Consider the following 23,473-nt stretch of genomic DNA (forward strand, 5'->3'; position numbering starts at 1 on the left):
TTCATACACTTGGCATTCCCAGGTCTGAAGTGATACGAGTGCGCCCGGACCGGAGTAAATGCGGTTACCGTGTTGCCCTGCTGGGGCAACGGCGTGTGCAAGTTTGCTGCACTTGTGACCCTCTTGACCCTGAAGCCTGCTACCGCGGAAACTACACGGTGTCGAGACGTCCTGGTTGTCGCAATCGAACCTGCCAGCGAAGTGGACTGAACTGGCGAAGTCTGGGTCTGCCTGCGTCGGGGACCGGTGAGTAGTCCATACCCCAACCGGTGGCCCCTAGTGCAGGAGCCCATTTCTTTTCCACCGCTGTTGCGAAATAGCGACTCTATCCCACACTCTCAACCTGCCTCTGCCCGCAAGTGGAGGTCCTGCTTGAATAGTAGGGACTTGTTCTTCATCGACCTTATCCGCCTTCCTGAGCTGCTAGCGACCTGTGAAGAGACCCTGTTTCGTCCAGTGGCACAAGCGTGTGCATGTACTATTGAGCATAAGGCTCCTCTCTTCGTAGGGCTTAGACTGCCGCTTAGTTAGGTGCATTCTTGATGTGGAACTGGGCCTAAAGATTACTTGCACTGCTTGCTTTCCTCCCCATCTTGGTGGTCTACATATTTTGTGCTTCTTAATCCGTTAGACCTCTCTGGTCTTGTATATATATCCTGTTGATTGGGATATGTTGGTTTACTTCAGTATTATTGTGACTCTTTGCTATGGTCTATGTTACAAAGGCCTTATAATAAATGTGTCTATATATTTAATATAACACCTGTCTGGAGTAATTTGTAAGTGTCCTTGCTTTGTGTGCTCATTGAGGTCTTTCAGTCACCCTCACCCCTCTTGGAACTTAGTCTTGACCGCCTGCCATAGCTACCCTGATTGGTCTGGCTTGTCCAGAGGTTACCCTGTTCCAAGAAACTAGGCTGGCCTTCTGAACCTCTGCCCCTCTAGGTCAGAGTTCAGAAATCCATCTTAACAAGCAGTAATAGGGGTTACACAAAGGACTACAATTACTGTGACTCAATCAAACACTGACTCAAGGTTTCTGGATAAAAAATATAAGTACATTTATTTTTAAACCATCTGTTGACAAAACACTTCACTTCTACTAAATAAAACCACACTTTAAATATACTACACACAACCAATTCCTTTTGTTCAGGTCAATTCAAGGTAAGTGCATTAGGATTTGACAGACCAGTGTTTTGAAACGAAGACGTTACCGGGGGTTAATATGCAATCACTTTTTGACAGTAATGACAGTTCGGTCTTATGAAAGAAAAGTGTACCGGCAGGAAGAAATGCAACCGTAGTCAAACACACTTAGCACCTAGAATTAAAACAAGGGAATAGTGGATAGAAATCATAGGCAATACTTTTGTATAGGCAATAGAATCAGAAGACGTTTTCTAAGAGGCTGATAAAAGTCAATAGGCCTGCGCCAGCTTCAAATGGAGCAAGGCTCTGTTGTCGAGGATCACACGGTGAGAACAGTTCAAGATTAACGTTGCCAGGAGTACTCGATATTGTCAAAGGGAGGCAAAAGTTATAAGACGGAATGAAGAAAGGACAAGCCTTCGGAAAGGATAAGGGTTCACCCCAATTCCTCAAGATCGGACGGAGAGAACGACCAAATGGACGCAGTATCTTATTCGGATGAAGAAAGCCGGTGCTACGGCAGTTGTTCCTGGTAGTTCCTGCAGACTCATGGTTCCTGAAGCTTCAGTTGTGGGGACAAGAAGGAGGACGTCTGCAGCGATCTGCACTACCCAGGGATGAAGCCAGCAGCAGCAAAGCAACTATTAATAAAAGGTGCGCTCCTTAAAAACAGGAGAGGGCTCTTCTGATAGCTATCCGGACCACTGCAGCTCAGTGCAGTGATTTCAACCCAGCAGAGGATTCTCTGGCTGTAAAAGGTGAGCTGGTTGATCCCACCAGGCTCAAGGGAAGAAGACTCCGGACTGGATCTTCTCTGTCGTTGAAGGGCAGATAGCTCAGGAGTGCAGCAGGGCTTCACCGGGATCCAGGCGTTGCAGCAGCCGTCTTCTCCACTTCTCTTCGGTTCTTATAGTTCCAGTGGCGACTCTGACTTCCAGCCCAAGAGTCCTGCCTTTTATGCCAAAATCCCCCATTCACACAGCCTGGCTGTCAATCACACAGCAGGGGGGTTGTCCAGCCCGGACAACCACCTCAGCCAATCAACACAAAGTGCGACTTGGGTCTCCAAGGAGACCCTGTGCATGGGGTGACTAAACCCCTCCCTCACATTCAGCACACCTAGACACCCAGATGCCAAAGGAGGGCTTCTTCGCAGAAGCCCGCCAAAAGGTCGCCGAACAAAGGAGGCAAACCTGGTTTGGCGTGAAAAGCAAACAACAAGAAAGACCTTTCCAACACAAAATGGCGAAATACCATGCTAGGACCCAAGACAAAAATGATATGGGGTACCGGGTTTTATGTTCACGCCTGTCACTACAGCCAGAACACTAACACGGGAATCCATGTAACAAGGATAGTTACCACTGCCACCAGCCATGTCGAGTCGGGAAGGGGGACACAAAGTGCCCCTTGAGGTACAGAAGGACAGCGGAAAGATATTCCCCTCCAGTACTCCATTGTAAAATGGTTTGCACTGGATCTGTATTTAAAAGGACTAGTAAAGCCAATGGTGACTTTACATGTTTCTGGGGGACAGTAGTCATCCCCAGAAATGGAGTTCATAAGGGAAGTCTAAAAGACATCCCTGTGTCACTGCACTATAGGTGCTGTGTGACACATAATAACAAGATGATGCCTAGGGAGCTGGTGGCACTCCATAGCCCATGAGCACAAAAAGTACAACACACACAAAAAATACACTGTAAGAGTGGGAAAAAGGCTCACACTCTTACCAGGTGGAAAAAAGAAACCCCAGAAATCCAGCAAAGCTGCGGAGGGACTCACCAGGGAAGGGAAATTAGCCACAAATGAAATTCTCCCTAACAGGCACACAATTTAAATTGGTCATGGATCATAAGCCCCTCATCCATTTGCTTAGTCCAGTAGGGACAAAGTCGTCAACACCCGCCTGTCGCGCATTGTAGAAAAACTTCAGCAATACACTTTCAAGATCGCCCACATAACTGGGTGGAGGAATGCCCAGGCGGAATGTACATCCAGGCTTCAAAGAAACAAAGAAAGAGCCACCACATTTCTGCAGGATGAATGCATTGTTGCATCCATCCAAGACCTGAGAGGTCTGGAGTTCTTATGGATTAGTGAAGGCCACTGGAACAAGGAGGACAGTAAAGACCCCACTATGGCAAATCTCAGAGAGAGGGTCAGGAGTGGGTGGCCAGAAGAAAGAGCCATCCCAGAAGGCATGAAGCCTTACTGGAAGGTGGCAGAAGAAATAGAGACAGAAGGGCTGATCATCAAGGGCGACCAGGTAATACAACCAGTTGGAATGAGAAGAGTTGTCCTATGCAGACCCCACTAAAGGCATTTAGCGAACACGATGTCTCGCCTACGAGTGAGAGAGGTGTGCTGGTGCCCAGATATTGATCAGGACATCCGCTCATGAGTGCATGAACAGCGATAAACATTTGAAGACAAGACAAGCTCAGATGATTTCCTCAGAAATCCCTGAAGCGATCTGGCTCAAAGTGGGATTGGATTTCATTGGTCCGTTAGATGCGATGGCTCCCAAGCATCGGTACGGCATAGTAATGGTAGACTATCTGTCAAAATGGGTGGAAGCGGAATTTGTCCCCAACATTAACACTGCAACAGTTATAGAAGTCCTCACATCCATTTTTCAGAGGGACGGCCTCCCCAAGGACATTGTCACAGACAATGGGGCTCAACTAGTGTCCCGAGAGACAAAGTCATTTATGCAGAGAAATAATAAAAGGCAGAGGAAGGCCGTGCTGTACCACCCCCAGGCAAATGGACTAGTTGAGAGGGCGAATAGGTTTATCAAAGGGGCGATTCAGTTAGCAACGGCATCAGGGATGGATCCCCTGAAAACCATCAAGGAAGATGTAGCGGCTCACAGATTAACCCCAAATGGTGTCACATAAGTGTTGCAGTTCCCCATGTTGAGGGGGAGAAAAGCGATGTCCACACTGGTACCACCATGGTTGACCATAGTAAAGGAAGATGATGAAGTGAACATGAAGGAGGTTGTATGGAGGATGGAAAATAGCAAAGCATGAATCAAGAACGACCACAGAAGAGCGACTCAAGGTCACGAAGTCGGGGAAGGAGACAGGATCAAAAAAGTGTGTCTCCCATGTAAAGACCAATTGACAGGGTCAAAGTTCAGCAAGCCCATAAAAGTCATACACAGAGGGACCAATCATGTCCACACAGAAGATGGCCATACGTGGAACCTGGAATGTGTGGCAGTGTTTGAGAGGCATCACCAACCGACAGAACGCAAGATGCGTTCAATCCCTGCAAGTAAGCCTTTTCCAGTTATACTACAACAATTCACTATGTGTCCTGGATAGGAATAACTTGAAATGCCTTCACTAGTGTGCAACACTGGATACCTTCAGTCCTATCCCACTGCTGTACACCAATTTGTTAAGATGGATTTCTGAACTCTGACCTGGTGGGCAGAGGTTCAGAAGGCTTACCTAGTTTCTTGGAACAGGGTAACCTCTGGACAAGCCAGACTAATCAAGGTAGCTTGGAGGCGGTCAGGACTAGGTCTCACGAGGGGTGAGGGTGACTGATGGACCTCTATGAGCACACAGAGCAAAGGACACTTAAAAATCACTCCCAGACAGGTGTATATATCAAAAATACAAACACATTTATTACAAGGCCTTTGAGTTTCAACACACAAATCAAATCACAGTAATGCTATTAAGCCAACACAATCCTATCTAAATACATATATACGAGACCATTGGGGTCTGAAGGGTTAATGCACGAAATGAGTCCAGAACCTAAAAGGGGAAGGAAACCGACAGTGCAAATAGTCTGTAGTCCCATCTGCATCCAACACACTCCTAACTGAGAGGCAGTCCAATCCCTAAGAAGAGTGGAGTCTAATGCTCATATGTACATGCAATGCCAGCGCACACAGTAGTTCAAATGGCCAAAACGGGGTCTCTTCAAGGGTCTGTAGCAACTCAGGAAGGTGGGTGAGGCGATGAAGAATAGGTTCCCTCTATCGAGGAGGGCCTCCACTTGAGGGCAGAGTCGATTCCAAGAGTTGGGAATAGTTCGCTAGTTCGCACTAGCAGTGGAAAGGAGAGGGGCCCCCAGGGGCCACTCATGCGTAAAAATGGATGGAGGTGCTAGGGGCCACCAGTTAGGGTTGCGAATATTCACCGACCCCCGGTGCACTCCAGACCAAACTTCGGCAGTTGAGTCCACTTCGGTTGCAGGTTCAAGTGCGGCAATTTGGCGGCTCTGCGGCTTTCACCGACGAAGATACAGCGATGATTCCCAAACGGGACAGTGGTGATTTCTCTGCTCCTGGTGGATGGATCAGGCCAGTTTCACTGCAGCAGGCTTCAGGGGCAAGATGGGCACAAATGCAGTGCACCTGCAAAGGTCGTCACCACGGCTGGGCAACTAGGTACCCGCATATACTCCGGTTTGGGCGCACTCATCTCACTTCAGACCTGGGAATGCCAAGTATACAAAATATGGTCTGAGGGTGCTGTGAACACAGAGCTAGCGATATACCAAGTTTCTAGGGCCTTCTCAAAACCCACTGCTTGTCCCACGGACACTTCCGAGAAAGCTTACTTGCAGGTTTTGTTGCAGGTGCCGACAGTAGTTGGTCCCACTATTTCAATGGGTCGAAGCATCTTCGCAGACCTTCTAGGACAACAAGATGCAGAGGGGGGCCAAGGGACGACAGCAGGCTCAGGATGCCAAACCTTCCATCGGGTCACCAGTGGTTCCTCAACTCTTCTTCTTAGTTTCAGGATACTTGGATCCTATCCTTCGTTCAGTAAGAACTCCAGAGATCGACATGGTGTGGGTGTTTGGGTCCTTCTCTTATCCAGAATCTCCTTCGCGCCAAAACGAAGAGGGCCCAATTGGAGATCTGCTCACATACAGGCATACCATATGTGGACCAATCACGGACCACGGTGGCCCCAAGCATTCACAGCACTCTAGACTCTCTGGCACCCAGGTTGTGCATTGGAACCAGACGTTCCAACCCACATCCTGGAGGCACAAACACAAGGCATGCAGAAGCCCGCAAAAGCTTGGTGCTTCGTGGGAAAATGTATGCCCAAATAATGACTGACTCGGGTCGGCTTGATCTGGGGAAGGTGAAGGGGCAATATGGCCAAAGGACAGGACAGAGAACCTTGTGGCATGGCCATTTTGGAGCCAGGCCACCTATTTGGGCCAAACTCGCTATTCACGGTTTACCTGGTAGGAAAGGGTTAAAAATATACGAAATGATAAGCTGCTACCAGCCCTGTCCAAGGTACCTCTGCACTGCTCCTAAAAAATCCTTCCAGAGTATCTAGGGCCTTTGAAAATGACTGTACTTGTAAAATACATTGTACACTTGTTACATGTTGCAGAAAAGTTGCAACATAGGAAAGGACTAAGGGAAACAGAGTCTCCCAGCACTGACTGTCTTAGGGCATGTCAGTTTCCCCATAAGAATTGAGCGAAAAGCCCAGAGGAGTGCAACAGAAGGCTCCTCTGGTAAAGTCGGACCATGGTGTTAAATATCAGCAAAAAGTTGGGGAGTACACAACTGGAGGGAAAATTACACATAAAATGAAAATCTTTCCTAACATCCACTCTAAGAAGAGAGCCCACATCCAAGCCCGCATCTCTGCGGCATCTAACAGCTCAGCCAAACTATTTCGAAATCTGCAAGGAGCTGGCGCATCCTGCTGCAGTCTCTACCTCTCCTGTTCCCTCCCAGGCCCTCTGCAAGGCCTTGGCCTCTCATCTCACTACTAAAACTCAGGACATCCTGTCCACCCTCTCTTCCTCTACCTCGTCTTCTTCCTCCTCTACGACACCTGGCCGGTCTGAGGCATCTCTCTTTCTCCTTTCTCCTCCTTTCCCCTGTTCACCCCTGATGATGTTTCTAGACAAGTCCGATCTACAAAAGTCTCGTCAAAGCAGGTTCTCCCCTGCTCATCCAGAACCATCAAGGACCATATCGACACCCTTGCTCCACCCTTGGCCGATTTATGCAATCACTCCTTTGCCACTGGAACTTTCCCCTCCCCCTTAAGCACTCTCTTGTGCACCCCCTTCTAAAGAAGCCCTCGGCCGATCCTTCCTCTCCGGCTAACTATCGCCCGATCTCCATCACCCCTTTCCTGGGCAAACTCTTGGAAAAGCTGCCCATCTCCCAGCTTTATCTGCACACTGAATCTGTTGGTTGCCTCCATGACCACCAGTATGGCTTCAGAGCTACCAGAAGCACGGAAACTGCTCTCCTGAAGACTTGCTCTCCAATCTTGACTCTAATCTCCCTTCTATCCTCATTCTCCTCAATCTATACTCTGCTTTTGACATGGTGAAATATGCCATCCTGCTCAATCACACCCGTAATAACCTGGGTATTACTGATCGGCCCTGGCCTGGTTGACCTCCTTTCTCAACGACCGACCCTCTCAAGTCCAAATGGGGCCTTTCCTCTTTCCTCTCTTCTATCTCTCCCTCTACTTGTGGTGTTCCTCCCTGGCTCTTCAATCCACTACCTGGCAGCTCCTCTCAGCCACCTCTGCTTTTTCTCTCAGACCAGACTGTTGGGCCACAATTCAGAAATGGTGTACCACCAATGATCTCTGCCTTAACGCGAGTAAGTCTGAGAACCTCCTCATTGGGACACTTGATCCCCCCTTTCCTCTCTCTTTCTGGACACCCACTCTGTGCCCTCACCCTGCTCCTTCCTTTGAGGCTAAGAACCTTGGTGTTATCTGAGACTCCACCCTCTCCTTCTCTCCTCACATCTCTGACGTCTCTAAGAAGTCAAACTATCAGCTGTACCTCCTCAAAGGTATTCTTCCTTTTCTCAATTTCCCCCAGAAGCACACTGTGTCCAAAGCTCTGGTCCCCTCTAGGCTGGACTACTGCAACAGCCTCTTTCTAAATCTTCCTTCCTCTACTCTTCGACCGTTACAACATATCCAGAACAGTACTGTGAGATGTGTCCTTGGCCTCAATCCCAGGGACTGTATCTCTCCAGCTCTGAAATCTCTTCATTGGCTCCCAGTGGCATCAAGGATCAATTTCAAGACCCTCTGCTTTGCCAATAAGGCTTTCTGGGGCCTGGGACTGCTCTACCTCCAACTTTCTCTTCCTAAACATCTTCCTTCTCGAGCTCTGCGCCTCTCCACCTCCAACTCTCTGAGGGTCAGACGGTTCTCCAGACTGAGAGTGGGGGGTAGATCTCTCTCCTTGGCTGGTACCTCCCTCTGGAACAGCCTCCCTGCCTCTCTCATACTTGAGCAGAACCAACTCAGGTTCCGGAAGCAACTCAAGACCTTCCTTTTCGCTTCCACTTTCTCTCTTCCTCTCCTCTGCTGATATCCATGACTACTCTGCGCACTGGTCACAAGGTCACCCTCTGAACTCTGGCCTAGACTCCTGCATGTCCAGTTGCCCTTGCACTGCCTCCGGGCTCCCCAGCACTTAAGGGTCTGTATCTGCAAACCTACAGTCCCTTCTCTTTGCACATATGAGCCACCTGCTGGCTACACTTGTGAGTTATCTGCACTTCCCCCTTCCCCTCCTCCCTTGTACTTCCCCCCTTCCCTCTTCCCCGCAAGTGCACGATCTGAATGACACAAGGCCTAGACTAGTAAAATAGCTATTTTGTCCTCCTTTTGTTTCACCCTCCTTGTCTTGTCGCCCCTACACTTGTGTGTAGGTGTGTTATGAATGCCACATCATATCATATCATCCATTTGCCTGACATCCTGTGTGCATTAAAATCCCTCTCATGTGTGCTGCCCTTTTGGTAAATGGGCCAACCATATATATGGGCCCATGTCAGTGTTAGAGTGGTTGTGTTGTGCAGGCTTGACAATGTATGTAAAGGTGTGTCGTGGGCGCATCCATGTCAATGTCCCATAGACAGCATGTAACATGCCAGCCATGCTTTCAATATTTTGTCGTTTCATTGCATACCCCTGTCATGAGATGTTCCGACTAACCACCCCTCCTGTGCTTGCGTGAAAGTCACGTGGAGTATGACATGTGGGACCGCTCGGCAGTCAGTTACCACCATGACTCCTGTATCCAGTGAGTTCTTTAGCGTGGTGCCAGCGCTGCGCACGAGGCAGTGGATCTGTCCAGGGGAGCCCTCCACCAGGGTCCCGGGCAGCCAGGCCCCTTAACATTTAGGAATGATGGAGTCGGGTCCAGTTGTCTGCTGAGCTTGGAATGAAAGTCTACTATGCTAGGTGTGAGCCACCCTACACGGTCTGCTTTTCCTTGGTCCTTGGCCTCCTAGAGGATGCACTCATGCTGCATGTTCTCAGTGCTGCCTCCCTCCTGCGTTGGTGCTGGGGTGTGACTCACAGGAGTGGTAGGTAGCCCAGGTTGCTGCCGCCAGTGACTGTTTGGCTTGTTCCCACAGCATTACACACATCACGACATGTCTCAGAGATCTGCTGGGAAGGGGGTCATCCTGGCCTCTTGGAACCCGGGGAATCGGAACAGCAGCAAGAGCACCACCTATGCTTGGACTAGTGCCAGCTGGTCTAATCAGAGCACCCACCTGGGCATGCGTGGCGGGCAGCCACTGTTAGAACAGTGCTGGGGCTCACGAGCATGTGTAACTGGGAGGCTGGGCAAGGCCCTGCGCACGCAGGCCGCAGCACAGTAAAGGTCACGTCAGCCTCATAGACTACCTTCCAAACCTGGAGGGAGTTGAGGCGTTTATTTCACATCACCACGTAAGACATAGCCATAACAGCACTCTATGACTATGTTCCTGTGGTGTGATGTTGTTCACATAGCCCCATTGATGCCAAGCATTGGGCTGCTGGTTTCTCACCCAAGGCTTTTGTCATGAGGGGGGCCCTCTGAAATGCCTCAGTAAGTGTCAAGGATGCTTGGGTCATCCCATTAATTAAAAAACCGACTCTTGATCCTAGTAACCCCACTAACTATAGACCAATTACCACAGTGCCGTTTCTATTAAAAATATTGGACCGTGCATCTTATTTGCAAATCCAGGACTACCTAGCTATCTAACAAACATTTGGGCCTTCGGCAATCCAGCTTCCATCCTAGACATGGTACAGAAACTGCCCTTATTGACCTAAAGACACAAATTGAAGACTTAAAAGATAAAGGCAAGCTAGCCCTCCTACTTATGCTCGACTTATCGGCAGTGTTTGATTTGGTCAACCACCAAACTCTTTGTCATCACTTGAAAACAGCTGCCCATTTCTCCGATGAAGGCACCTCCTTGATCAGATCCTTCCTAGCAAACAGAACTATGAGGGTATTCTCACCCTCTGCTTCGGCTGAACCGTCACACGTCCCCTGTGGTGTCCCACAAGGGTCGTGTGTTTCCCCCACTTTGTACAATGTGTTTACAAAGCCTCTATTTGAAATTCTTGACTATCTGGGTGTTACCTACACGAATTATGCAGACGACACCCAGATACTCATCCCTATCATGGCAACCACGCAATTGACACTAAAGCGCTTAATCATGTTTACTTAGTTATGCAGGCTTGGATGGTGCATCATGGGCTCTGCTTAAATGATGAAAAAACTGAGTTACCTCTCCTTGGATCACACCATAGACTTGGTAATCTGGACCCTGCCTTTAAATCTTTCATTATTGATGGGAATACCCTCAAGGTCTCAAATGATACAAAAATGCTAGGCATCGCCCTGGATTCCACATTGTCTCTCACGAGACACACCAATACAGTTGTATCAGCTTCAGCCTCTACCTGCAAATGTATCACTGCTTGCAGACCTTTCCTCACTGCTGAAAACTGCATCATCCTGGCTAGAACCCTCATTATGGTCAAAATTGACTATTGCAATGCCCTCTACCTAGGGACTAGCCAAAACAAACATCAGCAAATTACAAGTAACCCAGAACAATGCCCTCAACATACCGAGGAATTTCCACATATCGGACACCCGTCGGAACCTAAATTGGTTACCTGTTGTGCACTTAATGTCTCTCAAAACGCTTGCACTGACTCATAAGTCACAGGCTAACCTTGCACCTGTATACCTGTCCAACCGGTTTACTGCCCACACCTGCACCAGACCTCTGAGATCCGCACAAGCCTACTCACTCACTTTACCTAGATTCAAGCTTCAAACAGCTGGGGATCCAGCTTCCCAGTTCTCACTGCTAAATTGTTGAACTCTCTTCCCATTGCAATTAGATTGGAACCCTCTTTTCATGCATTCAAGAGCAAAACCAAACTCTGGCTACATGAGCTGGACCTAGCTGCACCTTGCACATTGGAACCGTTGACCTATGGTCTCTCAACGTCACTTCCTTCACCCTACTGTATATGTACTGTCTATCACTGTAACTTATATCTCTGTTTGCGCCTATGTACCTACTTAAGCAATATGTCTGTAATGACTATGTAACTCATGTACTTTCTTAAAGAATGCGCCCAGATGCCTTTGGCCCAGGGGCGCAATACAGATAAAATAAATACAAATACAAATACAAATACATGCTCAAGTCCTCCTCAGTGCCTGCACCCATCCGCAGAAAGTGGTGCTTGCGTGCAATCCTTGTGTTGGCGGGGGATATGTGCAAAGCCCCAGCCCGCGGCTATGACCCTGTCAGAGGAGGTAAATTTACTGAGTACTTCCTGAATCGGGCGGATTGTGGCTTTGTCTTTGGAGAGTATTTGCTGAATGATGACAGGGAATGGCATTATTGTGTCCTGTGGCAGGCTGGAGGTGCCCTCCCTCGAGTCCAGCTGAATGCCAAGGAAGGTCAGTCTGGATGACGGCCTTGGCATTTTATCCGCTGCTTGAGGGACCCCTAATTTATCGGCGCGACTTGAGTAGTTAGTCAGAGCAGTAGCACAGTCGTGTTTTCCTGGGCCGTCTATTCCACAGAGGTGCTGAAAGCCTCACAGTAGGCGCTAGACAGTGAGCAGCTGGTGGTAAACAGGAGGGGTGCCCACATGAGGCTGAGTGGTGCCCAGCTACCTCCTGCATGCAGCGGCACACTGGGCATCCACATGCGGGGGCTTGGGCCCTTGCATCACCTAATATCATAACCATGCCGTCTCTCCCCACTGCACAACTTCTACCAACCACATGAACTCCATGACTCTGCGCCTCCCTGAGGCGGACATGAGCTATTCTGCTCGCCCACTGTCCTTGGTGACTCGCCCGCAAGTGGACCTTACTAGTGGTGGCAGTGCAAGTTTCCCTCTCACTTCTCTCCTCGTGTCACGAACTCTGGCTATAGCGCAGCCTTAGCCGCCTCAGTGTCCATGAAAGACAAGGTGTGTATGCATACTCTGTCCATCTACCCCGTGCCTTATTTCCATAAACATATCCCGTCTCGTCCTCACCCTCCTGAATTACAAACTGTCCTAGGGTTGCATTTCAAGTCGCTCTAATGTTCAGATATATGCAGCGACCCTTAGCCCTCTCCGCCTACCCATATTCAGCTTCCCTGCCTCTCTCTGTCTTGAGCCAGACCTCCTTAAATTCCAGAAACTCCTCAAGTCATTCCTCTTCTCTTCACCTTTCTCTCTCCCTCTTCCTTGCTAACCTCCTTATCTTCTCTCCTGCTTCCCTCCCTCCTTCTCTTCCCCAATCTGCTCAGTCAGCTGACTGGTGCACCTCCAGAGCCTCTCAAGTTCCAGGCTCCGCCCCAGTCCTGCACTGGCATCCGGGGCTCAGCACTCTGCCTTGCATTACTGCACTCAGAATACGTTCCATAAGAGGGGCAACCTCTCTGCACTGTAAAGGAGGTCCCAGACATGGCCTGCACCCCTGCCCCCCATTTTGAGGTACCAGGAGCGTACTCGCCAAGGTATGTGATGTATGAGGAGCAAATGAACCAACAGAGAGCTGCACTGGGCCTCTGCCCTGTGTACATCAGAAGAGCCATACTTGTTGAAGCACCCATAACCAGACAGCCCTGGGCAGCACAGTGCCCTATGAGACAACCGTACCAGCCGCTGAGACGAAATGAAGAGTACCTACAGACGGTCCACGAAGAGACCCAAAGAACCTTAATGGAAGGCCAGTGGAAGTGACACAAGGGCCTGGACAAACGAGCAGTCATGAAAATAGATGTAAATGGACACAGGAAAGGGACGATGTTAAAACGTAAGGAAACGTTGCTATGAGACAAGATGGAAGTAACCAACCAGTTAAACACGTGTAAATAGGCTTGGAACGCAAGAAGTTAAGAAAACGATACTGCTTGCAATGCTTAGTAGGAGAATAGAGCAGCAAGCGCCAACTATATCTACCTCAATAAGGCACATTATACAAGTGCGACTCCATTTTGAAAAAACAGAGGTGTGCCCAGGTGGCCAGAGGCCCTACAGGCCTGGTTTCGTATCCCAGCCAAAGCCAGGAGAAGGAGCGGAATCAAAACTCAACAAAGAGCAGCTCATGGCTGGGAAATTGAGGTCAGCCAGAGAAAGAGAGGAGAGCGTCAGTTAACAGGACTCGAAACTTCAGAGCATACCAGCCAGCCCCGTGAAGGTCAAGATAAGGGAGGCCCTTGCAGGTGGCAGGGCCGAAGCAGAATTAAATACACTTAAAGCTGAAAACTGAAGCAGATTCATGGTGAACTAACATGTGACCAGCCAGGCAAAGAGGTGCCACCGTCTGATGTCATCCAGAACCCGAGGATGCCATAACTTTTCCTGATAAGAGGCTACAGTCTCGAGGCCATATCCAGCCAACTAATTGACACATAGCCCAAGATACTGATTGATGGAAGGGAGGCAGGGTGAAACGTGGGACACCAGGCACATGGGTATCCATTCTGCATTCTAATTAAAATGGGGATTTATGTCTGGGGGTGTAACCTACCCAATCACAATGGACCATGTAATGTAGGGTCCTATAGATAGTAGAACCAATAGGACGTTGTACTTTTAGTGACGTCTATCACGTGTGATGTAGAGGGAGGCGCGTAGACGCCCACCAGATAAGAATTATCCAATCCAGCATGCTCTTTTATCATATACAGATATAGCACCTATACTTACACATTTACCTTTCCTAACCAATTATATAGCATGTCGAGATTTGTAGATTTAGACGTCAATGATGACAAGTTTTGTGTATAAAAATTGCTGTTTGACTGAAGTTCGAGGAAGTTGGAGCGAGACAGGTGATCGCAAGGCTGCTGATTCCCAACTGCTTCCCTGTTTGATGTATGTATCATTAAACGGACTTCCCTTTGCCAAATTACTGAGTCCTCACTATTGAGTCGTGTTGGAGTAAGTGAATCCTGCACCCCCTGTCCTCACATGGTGCAGCTATCTTGTCTACAGGTTCTAGAGGGTGAGCACTGACCTCTGGGCCCGTCAGTGGATTTCTCTCCTCTTGAACAGCACTTAATCCTGGCCCCTGCTGGACTGGGCACACTTGTCCCCTCCCCCTCCCTCGCACTTCTGTTTGCACACTTGCACGACTTTGTATGTACTAGGCGTAGCATGTTTGTCTGCCATGTTCCCCTCTACCTCCCCTCCCTAGCTGGCTGTGCCTGCATGCATAGGCCTCCCCCTTCCTACTTCTCCCCCCACTCTTTGTCACGCACTTATACTAGTAGAAATGCCCCGGTGCTTCAAGGCCTAAGAATGACGACGATATCCCCTTGTTCCCTTCCCACCTTGAAGCGCTTTGAAGCGCTTCACTTGTGTATAAGCGCTTTACAAATAAACAATTACAGTTACAATATTCCAGGATTAAGCAGGCAGCAGCCAGGTATATAATGAGAAGGTGCTTCTTGCTTATCCCTTTTCAATGTGCAATTATGGGTAGAGTGGGTAAGGGAAGGCCCACCCGCAGCATCTACTCTCCACATTGGATCTCGCAAAGCTCAGTCCACTCATGCGCCATGCGCCCCATGTCATGCGCTCCACATCCTGCCCACATTATTGAGTGTAGATGCGGCTGGGTGATACCATTCACCCACCTTCTACTGGTCTCCGTGACTCACTTCGTACTTTACCAATGGGAAATTACAGAAATTGACATTGAAAGTGTCACTCCCCTTCCTCTTTCGCAAGCCGCAGCTCTGCCACCGCCTCTGTGACTAAGAAAGTGTAACTATATATATATATATATATATATATATATATATATATATATATATATATATATATATATATATATATATATATATTCTATTGTGCTCCCCCTGCTGGTGTAGGGAGACAGCGTGTTTCTCTCTACCACTACGGCTGTTCTAGGCTTGTGTTACATGTTCCCCACTCTTCAGACATTGGGAGTGTTCCCAGCCCTACCCTATTTCTTGAGGAGCTTTCTCTCAACAGTGATTGCTGTATTAGTGAGACCCAGGCTCCTTATCAATTGGGAGGGGTCATCTGGCTCCCAATTAGAACTCGATCTTCAAAGGGGACAAAGCTGGTCAGATCTTTCTTGGGAAGGAGCGAGTTGCATCTCTCAGCTCAGCAGTTCAGTACCTTCTAAATAACCCAAGCGCCTCAGCGAAGTCCTGCCTCAGGGTTCAGTGGCTCATGGCAGCTTCAGCTTTTGCTGTGCCCTGCGGCGAGGCTTCACCTGCTCTGCTACAGACTCACCTTTCCTAGCTTGATGCCCCAAGATCAGGACTTCAATGTTCAGGTTCCTGTGACCTCCGAGGGGTATCAGGCAATAATATCACCACATATATGGTCGTGGGGTTAGGCCATTCGCGATATTATTACTGGGGATAATTTATGGGGTTATTGGGACCGGGAGTTGCGGGGGTGTCCCCCAAACCATTAAAACAGTTATGCTGCAGGGGTGTCCCCCGCAGTTTCCATGGCATAATATCGCCGCAAAAAATGGCAATATTTTTGTATGGCAATATTTTGGGGGGAATATTAACACATGGAACCCACAGAGGTGAAGAACGACTTTATTTGTTAGAGATATTGTCAACATGCACAGTGCAATCACATTTTCTGCCCCACCTCAGAAAATTCCAGTGGCCATTGCCATTTCATTGGGGTTGGGGGCCAGCTCTGCATTCAGAATATACTCAGGGGACTTAGTTGGTGGAAGAGAGAGCAAGTCTTCCAAATGTTCAGTTCTCCCACCCACCCCCCAATCCAGAGTCAAGTATTTCTTGTCAAAACAGACAATTTGTTGGAATTATCTTATGCCAACAAACAGTGAGGCTTTTGCTCCTGGTCTCTGGCCTTGATTCCTTGGAATCTGGGGTTTTGGGGGCGAGAGGTTTCCAGCAGGATCTGCTCTTTCCCGCTGAGCTGCTCAAGGGTATTTCCTGAGGTTTTCGTTTTCCAAGGACAGACATCTTCCATGGAGGGCGAATGGTCTTCTTCTGGGCCTCTTTCGTTCCTGGGATGCGGTCCTACTAGGCTGGGGCTTTGGGTGCCCTTAAAGCCCAGTGGCTTATTCTGAACATTCTGGCAATGGTAAGGGAGGAGACCACCCAGCAATTATGATGACCGCCTTTTGGCATAGAAATCGGTGGATTTCTGTCCTCCATCAGATGATAGTGTCGACCCCGAATCTTTCCTCTTTGGTCTTATCTACCCCTCGCTTGGTGGAGGAGCTAGTGGAAGCAGAGGGACTGTAGCATCCGGAGCTGTCCCGGCAGGAAGTCCTTTCTGTTCGACAGTCCTGTTGACCTCGACCCTGAAGGCTAAACGCTTGGAGGTTTGTGAATGGAGGTGCAGCCATCATGGGCTTATTGCTCTGGCATGTTGTGCTGCTTACAGTTCCTTCGGGTGGATTTTTCTGACAGTCTGGCAGTGTCCAACCTCAGGAATTAGGAGGCCCCCTCTTTTGTCACTCACCTTCTGAAGACCGTTTCTCCCAATATGCCGCGAATCCTCTAGTTTTAAATCGGCTTTTGCCAGCATTCTGGGAGATATTGGAGTGAGCTGAAATAACAAGTCTTCCGTTGAAAGCATGGTTCCTTGTGGCCGAGAGATTTGGGGTGCTGGTGGAGTCATTCTATTGTGACCCATTCATGATAGGCAAGCTGGGGGCGTTTGCATTTCTCCTGAATCTGAGTTTGGTTTTGAGGGTGTTATTCTTCATCTTCAGGCTCTTTTTTTTCCACTGATTCCTTCACCGGCGGAGGGGGTCGGAGCAGGTCAGCTGGGGACATGTCTTCTTGAGCTACAATGTCTCAAATCTGCAGGGCAGCCCTATGGGCTTCCCCTTATACCTTTATGCCCCAGTATAGACGATAACTACGGGAAACTCAGGATATCTCCAATTGGCGTGCGAGTTCTAAGAGGAGTTGGCCAGTGAATCCGGGAATGTTAACAATCTCCAAATTGGGGTCAATACGTTATTTCAAGCGTGTTGCAGCTTTCATGGTGTTGTATCAGGGGTCTTCCAAAGGCACGTAATAATAGTTACCAGAAGGTGTCCAAAAATGAACGCACGCCGGGCAAGAAGTAACGCTGTTTATTATAGCTGGGCGAGCACAAATCAAACAGAACAGTGAAAGAGAACTGGCTGATGAGAGCTGACGAACGGACACACAGCAAACAGAATTGGAATACAGTTAATACAATGTTCATGGCGTTAGGGACTGTTGCACTTCAGACTTTGCGTCTCTTGCAGTTCACACAAAGCCTACTGGTTAAGATACGTCATTCCCCTATAGCTAAGCATGCGTTAGACGGACATGATTGTAACAAACAGACCTGGCCTCTCCCAGCTCATCTCCTCCCCATATGGCGCCACATGGATCTATGTGATTATTGCGACAGCCGAAAATGCCAACTTTTTTTGAACCCTCTACACCACATATATATGCAGGGGAGACCCCCTGCAGCCTCCCCATATTAATATTATACGCTAAACTCCCCCACATATATAAGTGGTGTAAGGGGGGTAAAAAAAAAAGAAAGTCGGCATTTTCAGCCGTCGCAATTCCCAGGTCGACATTTTTGTACGATTCTATGCCACATTGCTTCCCACTCCTCCCGCAAACAGTTTGCAATTAGTAAAGATATTGGTGCTGACCTCCAATACTTTATTAATCTGCCATTGGTCAGCACCACAGTGGAAGGAATGCGAGACACCCTGAACTAGTGGGCAGGGAGACATTCACACGGCATCTGCAAGATAGCCGCCTTCATGAACATCGTAGTGGACATTCTGAGGGCTTGTTTCTTCCCAGGGACATCGAGACGTACCATCTGATTGGTTCTTCAAGGAACGGGGCTCCACTGCCCCTCGCGTTCCGATACCCGCCTGCCAAAGGGCAATTAACAATTCTTTGGTGTTATACGTGTGTGTTTCTGGATCGGGTCCGTTGCCGTGGGACTGGTATGCAGACCTTGCTTATATCACCCAGTGCTGTCTCAGCGATGTTGCTCTGCTGGATACGATAAGCTAGAGTTTGACTTCCCCCTTCCTAAGCCGTGGTGCATGGGTCATGTGTTTGATGCAGGCCTTTGGGGTGAAGCCCAACCTGTGACATCCCCCATAGTGTGTGTTTACCTGTGGTTTCTCTTTCTCGTACTTGTGCAAACGAGTTCCTCATGTCAATGTCATAAACAAGGTATCCACCTCCCCTTGTTCCCTTCCAGGTTTCATTCAGTAGATTACTACGGCTCCCATAGTCCCCTTGTTCCCCCCAACCCCATTTATTCCCTTAATTGGTAGGTGCATCCCCCTGTCTTTGCTGAATCAGCACATTAATTCCAGTGCTGGTGGTCTTTTCTGCCTTTGTTTCGCCTGTTTTCCTAAGCCTTGGTGTTCCTTATAGGTAAATGCCTGGGATGAGGAGAAAGGCTGTGGGGGGCAATGCTTAGGTTACCTGGGGTGATCTCCATTACTCCTAGTCCTTGTCCTCCTCAGCCCAGTCCCTATTGTGTGTTCAGATCTACAGCAGGAGGAGGTGGAGAAGGGAAGAGCAGTGCTTTAAGTGTGCGTCATCAAAGCTTAATAAAAGATGGATTGTGTACATTTCAAGCCATCTATTATAAACATAGAAATATTTCTATGTTTAAAAAAGATTGCTTGAAAAGCATACAAATATATAAATGTTATATATTTGTGTGCGTACCTTACTATGGTTTGTGTACTTTTCAAGCCATCTTGAAGTACACAAACCGTAGTAAGGCACGCAAACAAATATATAAATCTAAGCACTTATATATTTATAAACAATGGTTTGTGTACTTTTCAAGCCATCTTTCATAAACATGGAAATATGTAACATATTTGTGTGTTTATAAAATATGGCTTGCATACTACACAAACCATAGTAAGGCACGCATACAAATGTTTGCGTACCTTACCATGGTTTGTGTACTTGTTTAGGCCACGCCCATATCACAAGCCACGCCCCCAAAGGAGGGCCCCCCTCGATTTCTTACCCCACTTCAAGCCCTGGGGAAGGGCTGTATCCGATGAGGAGAGGAGGGGGTCGGTGCCTTCTCCCTTCGGGATGAGGGCAAGACATGCAGTTATGCTTCCATTCTTGGACACGCCAAGGTGGACCCGTGTCATGTGAAGTGGGACCCAGCAGATAAGTCGTGGACTCTGGCGAGAAGGAGGAGCTGCACTAGGATTGGCGGGGATCCAGGCCTTTCCAGGGAGGCCAGGCCATGGTAGAGAGACTCTCCTATGCTTCAACCTGAGGGTCCACCGGCATCCAGCGCAGTAGATCCCTTCAGGTTCCTGAGCTGCGCAGAGGTCAGGGATTCCTCCACTTGCTGAGAAAGCATATATTTTGCTCAAATAAATATTTTCATTGCTTGCATCCCCATCAAAAATTAGTAACAGAATCCTTGTACGCAAAATCACATACTCTTTGAAAATAACATTACACCATACTTTAGTCTTTATTTTAAGTTTCATTATATATCAACAATGCTTGACGCTAGGGGCGTATCAACAGGGTTATCTGTTATATCGTCCACCCCACTCGAACCCTGAGAGTCTTCAAGCTCCCCTTCCTCCTCACCTGATAATGATGAGAAGTCCAACTTCTTCCCACGGGATCGATGAATAGGGATCCCCCTCTTCTTGTGTAGATAAGGTCGGCCTCGGGAGGAAGCCACCGTGACCCTTTGGGAACGACTCAACGGTGACTCCCCCCCGCGACAGACAAGCGGGCAAGGGGAAAAGCCTTGCGGCACAAAAACCCCTTCGGAGCGTAGGAAGCTGATGAAACAGAAACAAGATGAGGATCCGAATCAGCTGAATATGGAGACTGGCGAACCTGGCAGGTATGGGCTCTACAAGGTATGTTGAGAGAACGGAACAGATGGAAAGCAATGGGAGGAGGAGGAGAGCCCGGGAGAAAGAGAGATACTCAAGAGAGGCAAAGGTAAGACAGAAGAGAAAAGAGGAACGAGCCAACCCAGCGCCCCAAGGAAGAAAAGGGTGCAAAGAGAGGAGAGAGAACGAACGGGACGAGAGTGGTAACAGGGGAAAAAAGGACAGAGGCGGAACACCGCCAAGCGAGTAAACTACGGAGCGCTAGCAACAATGAGGAATCAGAAGTTGCAACGCGCCGAACCGCCGAACGTAAACAGGTAAATACACTTGGCGGCGGCCATGATGGAAAAGACTAGACCGCTAACAACGTTTGGGAGCACAACGTGGCGGCACAGCCTGACGACCGCCATGTTTCCACCTCTTCGACAAACGCCAGGAACTCGCGGTCGTGACATTATAACATTAGTCCAACAGGTGTTTCATGCCTTTGGGCTTTTTCAAGGCAATCCATATATTGCTAAATAGCAGTGCAATAGCTGGGGTGTAAAGTGATTCTCGATACCTTCCACTCTAATCGATTTGTGATGGCGAACCAATGGATTGAAGGTCCGCACCAACCATGCCTGTCAGAGGGAGCCTGCAGTATACAGTCCAGAGCTCCATCAGTGCTGGGTCTCCTTGTGTGAGGAGAAAGGGTTTACCAACAGAGCAGGGCTTCTGATGTTCATTGGTGCCCTCTCTACTCTTCAGGGCTTGGAAGTAAATTGGCCACCTGAGCTAGACATTGATCCTGTTACTTCCTCCTTTGTTTGGCCGAACTTCGGGGCCTCTGCAATTTGATGGTCCAAAAGGCATAGATATTAAAAGACACGTGCGACTCCACAAGTTTTCCAGTTTGACTTTCCACGTGTATTTGTGCTCCATGATTTTTCCAAACACACGAGTTTCCACTCAGGAGACCCGGTTCCACAGACAGGAGCCTTCCAGTGGAGAAACAGATCTAATTCACGTCTACATTTCTAAAAAGACACTCGAAAGTCAGGGATATCATTTCACCAAAATGCCATGGGTAGCGGAAGTGACATAATACGACCCTTGACCTCTGATGACATCACAGGAAGTGATTTAATTTGACCCCACCACGAAGTGACATGGGAAGTGATGGAACTCGACCTTTCGCTCCTCGACAAAACAGGAAGTGGCATCACATAGCATTGTTCCTAAGTACACTACGAAAAATATGGTTACAATGTCACTGTACTATGACATCAGGGTCGGATTGGCACATCTGCCACTCGGCCCGTAGCTGCCCCAAAATCATGTGTAGTCCCTGGATTCGGTTTCTGACCACGCCTGGGCCGGTTTGAAGAAAAAAAAGCACCCACTACGGGGCATAATTCATCAAAGCAAGGTAACAAGTGTTGACGATTGACCTGCATGCATGATGTGTGCATCATAAATTATGATGCATGCCTCATTCACATGCTGCTGCAGCATGCCTCATTCACATACTGCTGCAGCATGCATCATTCACATCCTGCTGCAGCATGCCTCATTCACATGCTGCTGCAGCATGCCTCATTCAGATGCTGCTGCAGCATGCATCAGTCACATGCTGCTGCAGCATGCATCAGTCACATGCTGCTGCAGCATGCATCATTCACATGCTGCTGCAGCATGCATCATTCACATGCTGCTGCAGCATGCATCAGTCACATGCTGCTGAAGCATGTATCAGTCACATGCTGCTGCAGCATGCATCATTGTGAGGAATAAGGGCTGGAAGGGCACAGGAGTAACACGTTTTGTTTCTTAAACCTCCTAGGCAAGTACGGAAGCAAGACTACAATTCCCAGCAAGTCACGGGGGGCTTGTAGTTCAAGTCTCGGCCACAGGTGTATGTCACATGCGCGTTGCCAGCTGCAGTGATTGTGAGCAGCATAAAGGGCAACGGCGCGTAAATCAGGTGTGGCTTATTAACGATCTGGGTGCGGTTGGTGTGAGGAGCAGGTCGACGGAGCGCTGCGGAGCCATGGACGGCGAAGCTCTGTCCCGTTGATTGCTGCAACGAAGATTTGCACGATAGACCATTGAAGTCGCCAGCGTTCGCTCGCACCGTGCAGAGCAGGCGGACCGGCTGTGACTCACGGCGTGCTACAAACACTCTGAGGTATCCCGAGGGGCCCTCGGAGATCAGATAAGTGCTGCAGCCATTGTGGGGTGTGGCTCATTATGTACTTGCTTTCACCCGCATTGGATTTGTGCTTGGCAATCACGGAAGGTCTGAGTTGGTTGCTGATAGTGGGTTTGTTACCATGATGCGAGAACTTCACTGAATGCTTATGTGGGCATAATCTCGCCTGTTTAAACTTCAAGGACATGAAGTTACGTGTTTGTGTTTTGCATCAAGCTTGCGTTACGGGCCATGTGTTTTGTCCTTCATTTATGGAGAAATTCCCCTTGTCCTGTGTTCATCCCGCTTGCTACTACATGTGAATGTTTGCTTCTCTGTGTTTTCTTTTAAGTCAAGTGCATACGTATTAAGGTGTGCCTTGGGTTATGCTTCAGGATGTTTAGGTTGTAAGGAAACAGGAACCAGACAGGAAGGGTTCCTTCCCAGTGCTTCCCCCTACCTATCCAACTTAGGTCTGCCCTGACCCTTTTTCCGGTTTTCCTAACTTCCCCTACCCCATCCACAACCTCTTCCTAACTCCTCTTCCCCCCACTGGCTGCCACGTGGTGTCCTCATTCACATGCTGCTGCAGCATGCCTCATTCACATGCTGCTGCAGCATGCCTCATTCACATGCTGCTGCAGCATGCATCAGTCAGATGCTGCTGCAGCATGCATCATTCACATGCTGTTGCAGCATGCATCATTCACATGCTGCTGCAGCATGCATCATTCACATGCTGCTGCAGCATGCCTCATTCACATGCTGCTGCAGCATGCCTCATTCACATGCTGCTGCAGCATGCAGACAACTTTGCACCAGACCTGCAGATGAACTTAACTGCTCTGCTGTTAAAACTCAGTTATCAGTTTAATGGTATCCACTACAGAATAATTGCTCATTTTACTATAGGTGATATGATATCTCAGTGTGTTGAGCGCTTGCTGCTGT

Source organism: Ambystoma mexicanum, chromosome 7p (genome assembly GCF_040938575.1).
Source record: "Ambystoma mexicanum isolate Mex_15411 chromosome 7p, UKY_AmexF1_1, whole genome shotgun sequence".
Lineage (NCBI taxonomy): Eukaryota > Metazoa > Chordata > Amphibia > Caudata > Ambystomatidae > Ambystoma > Ambystoma mexicanum.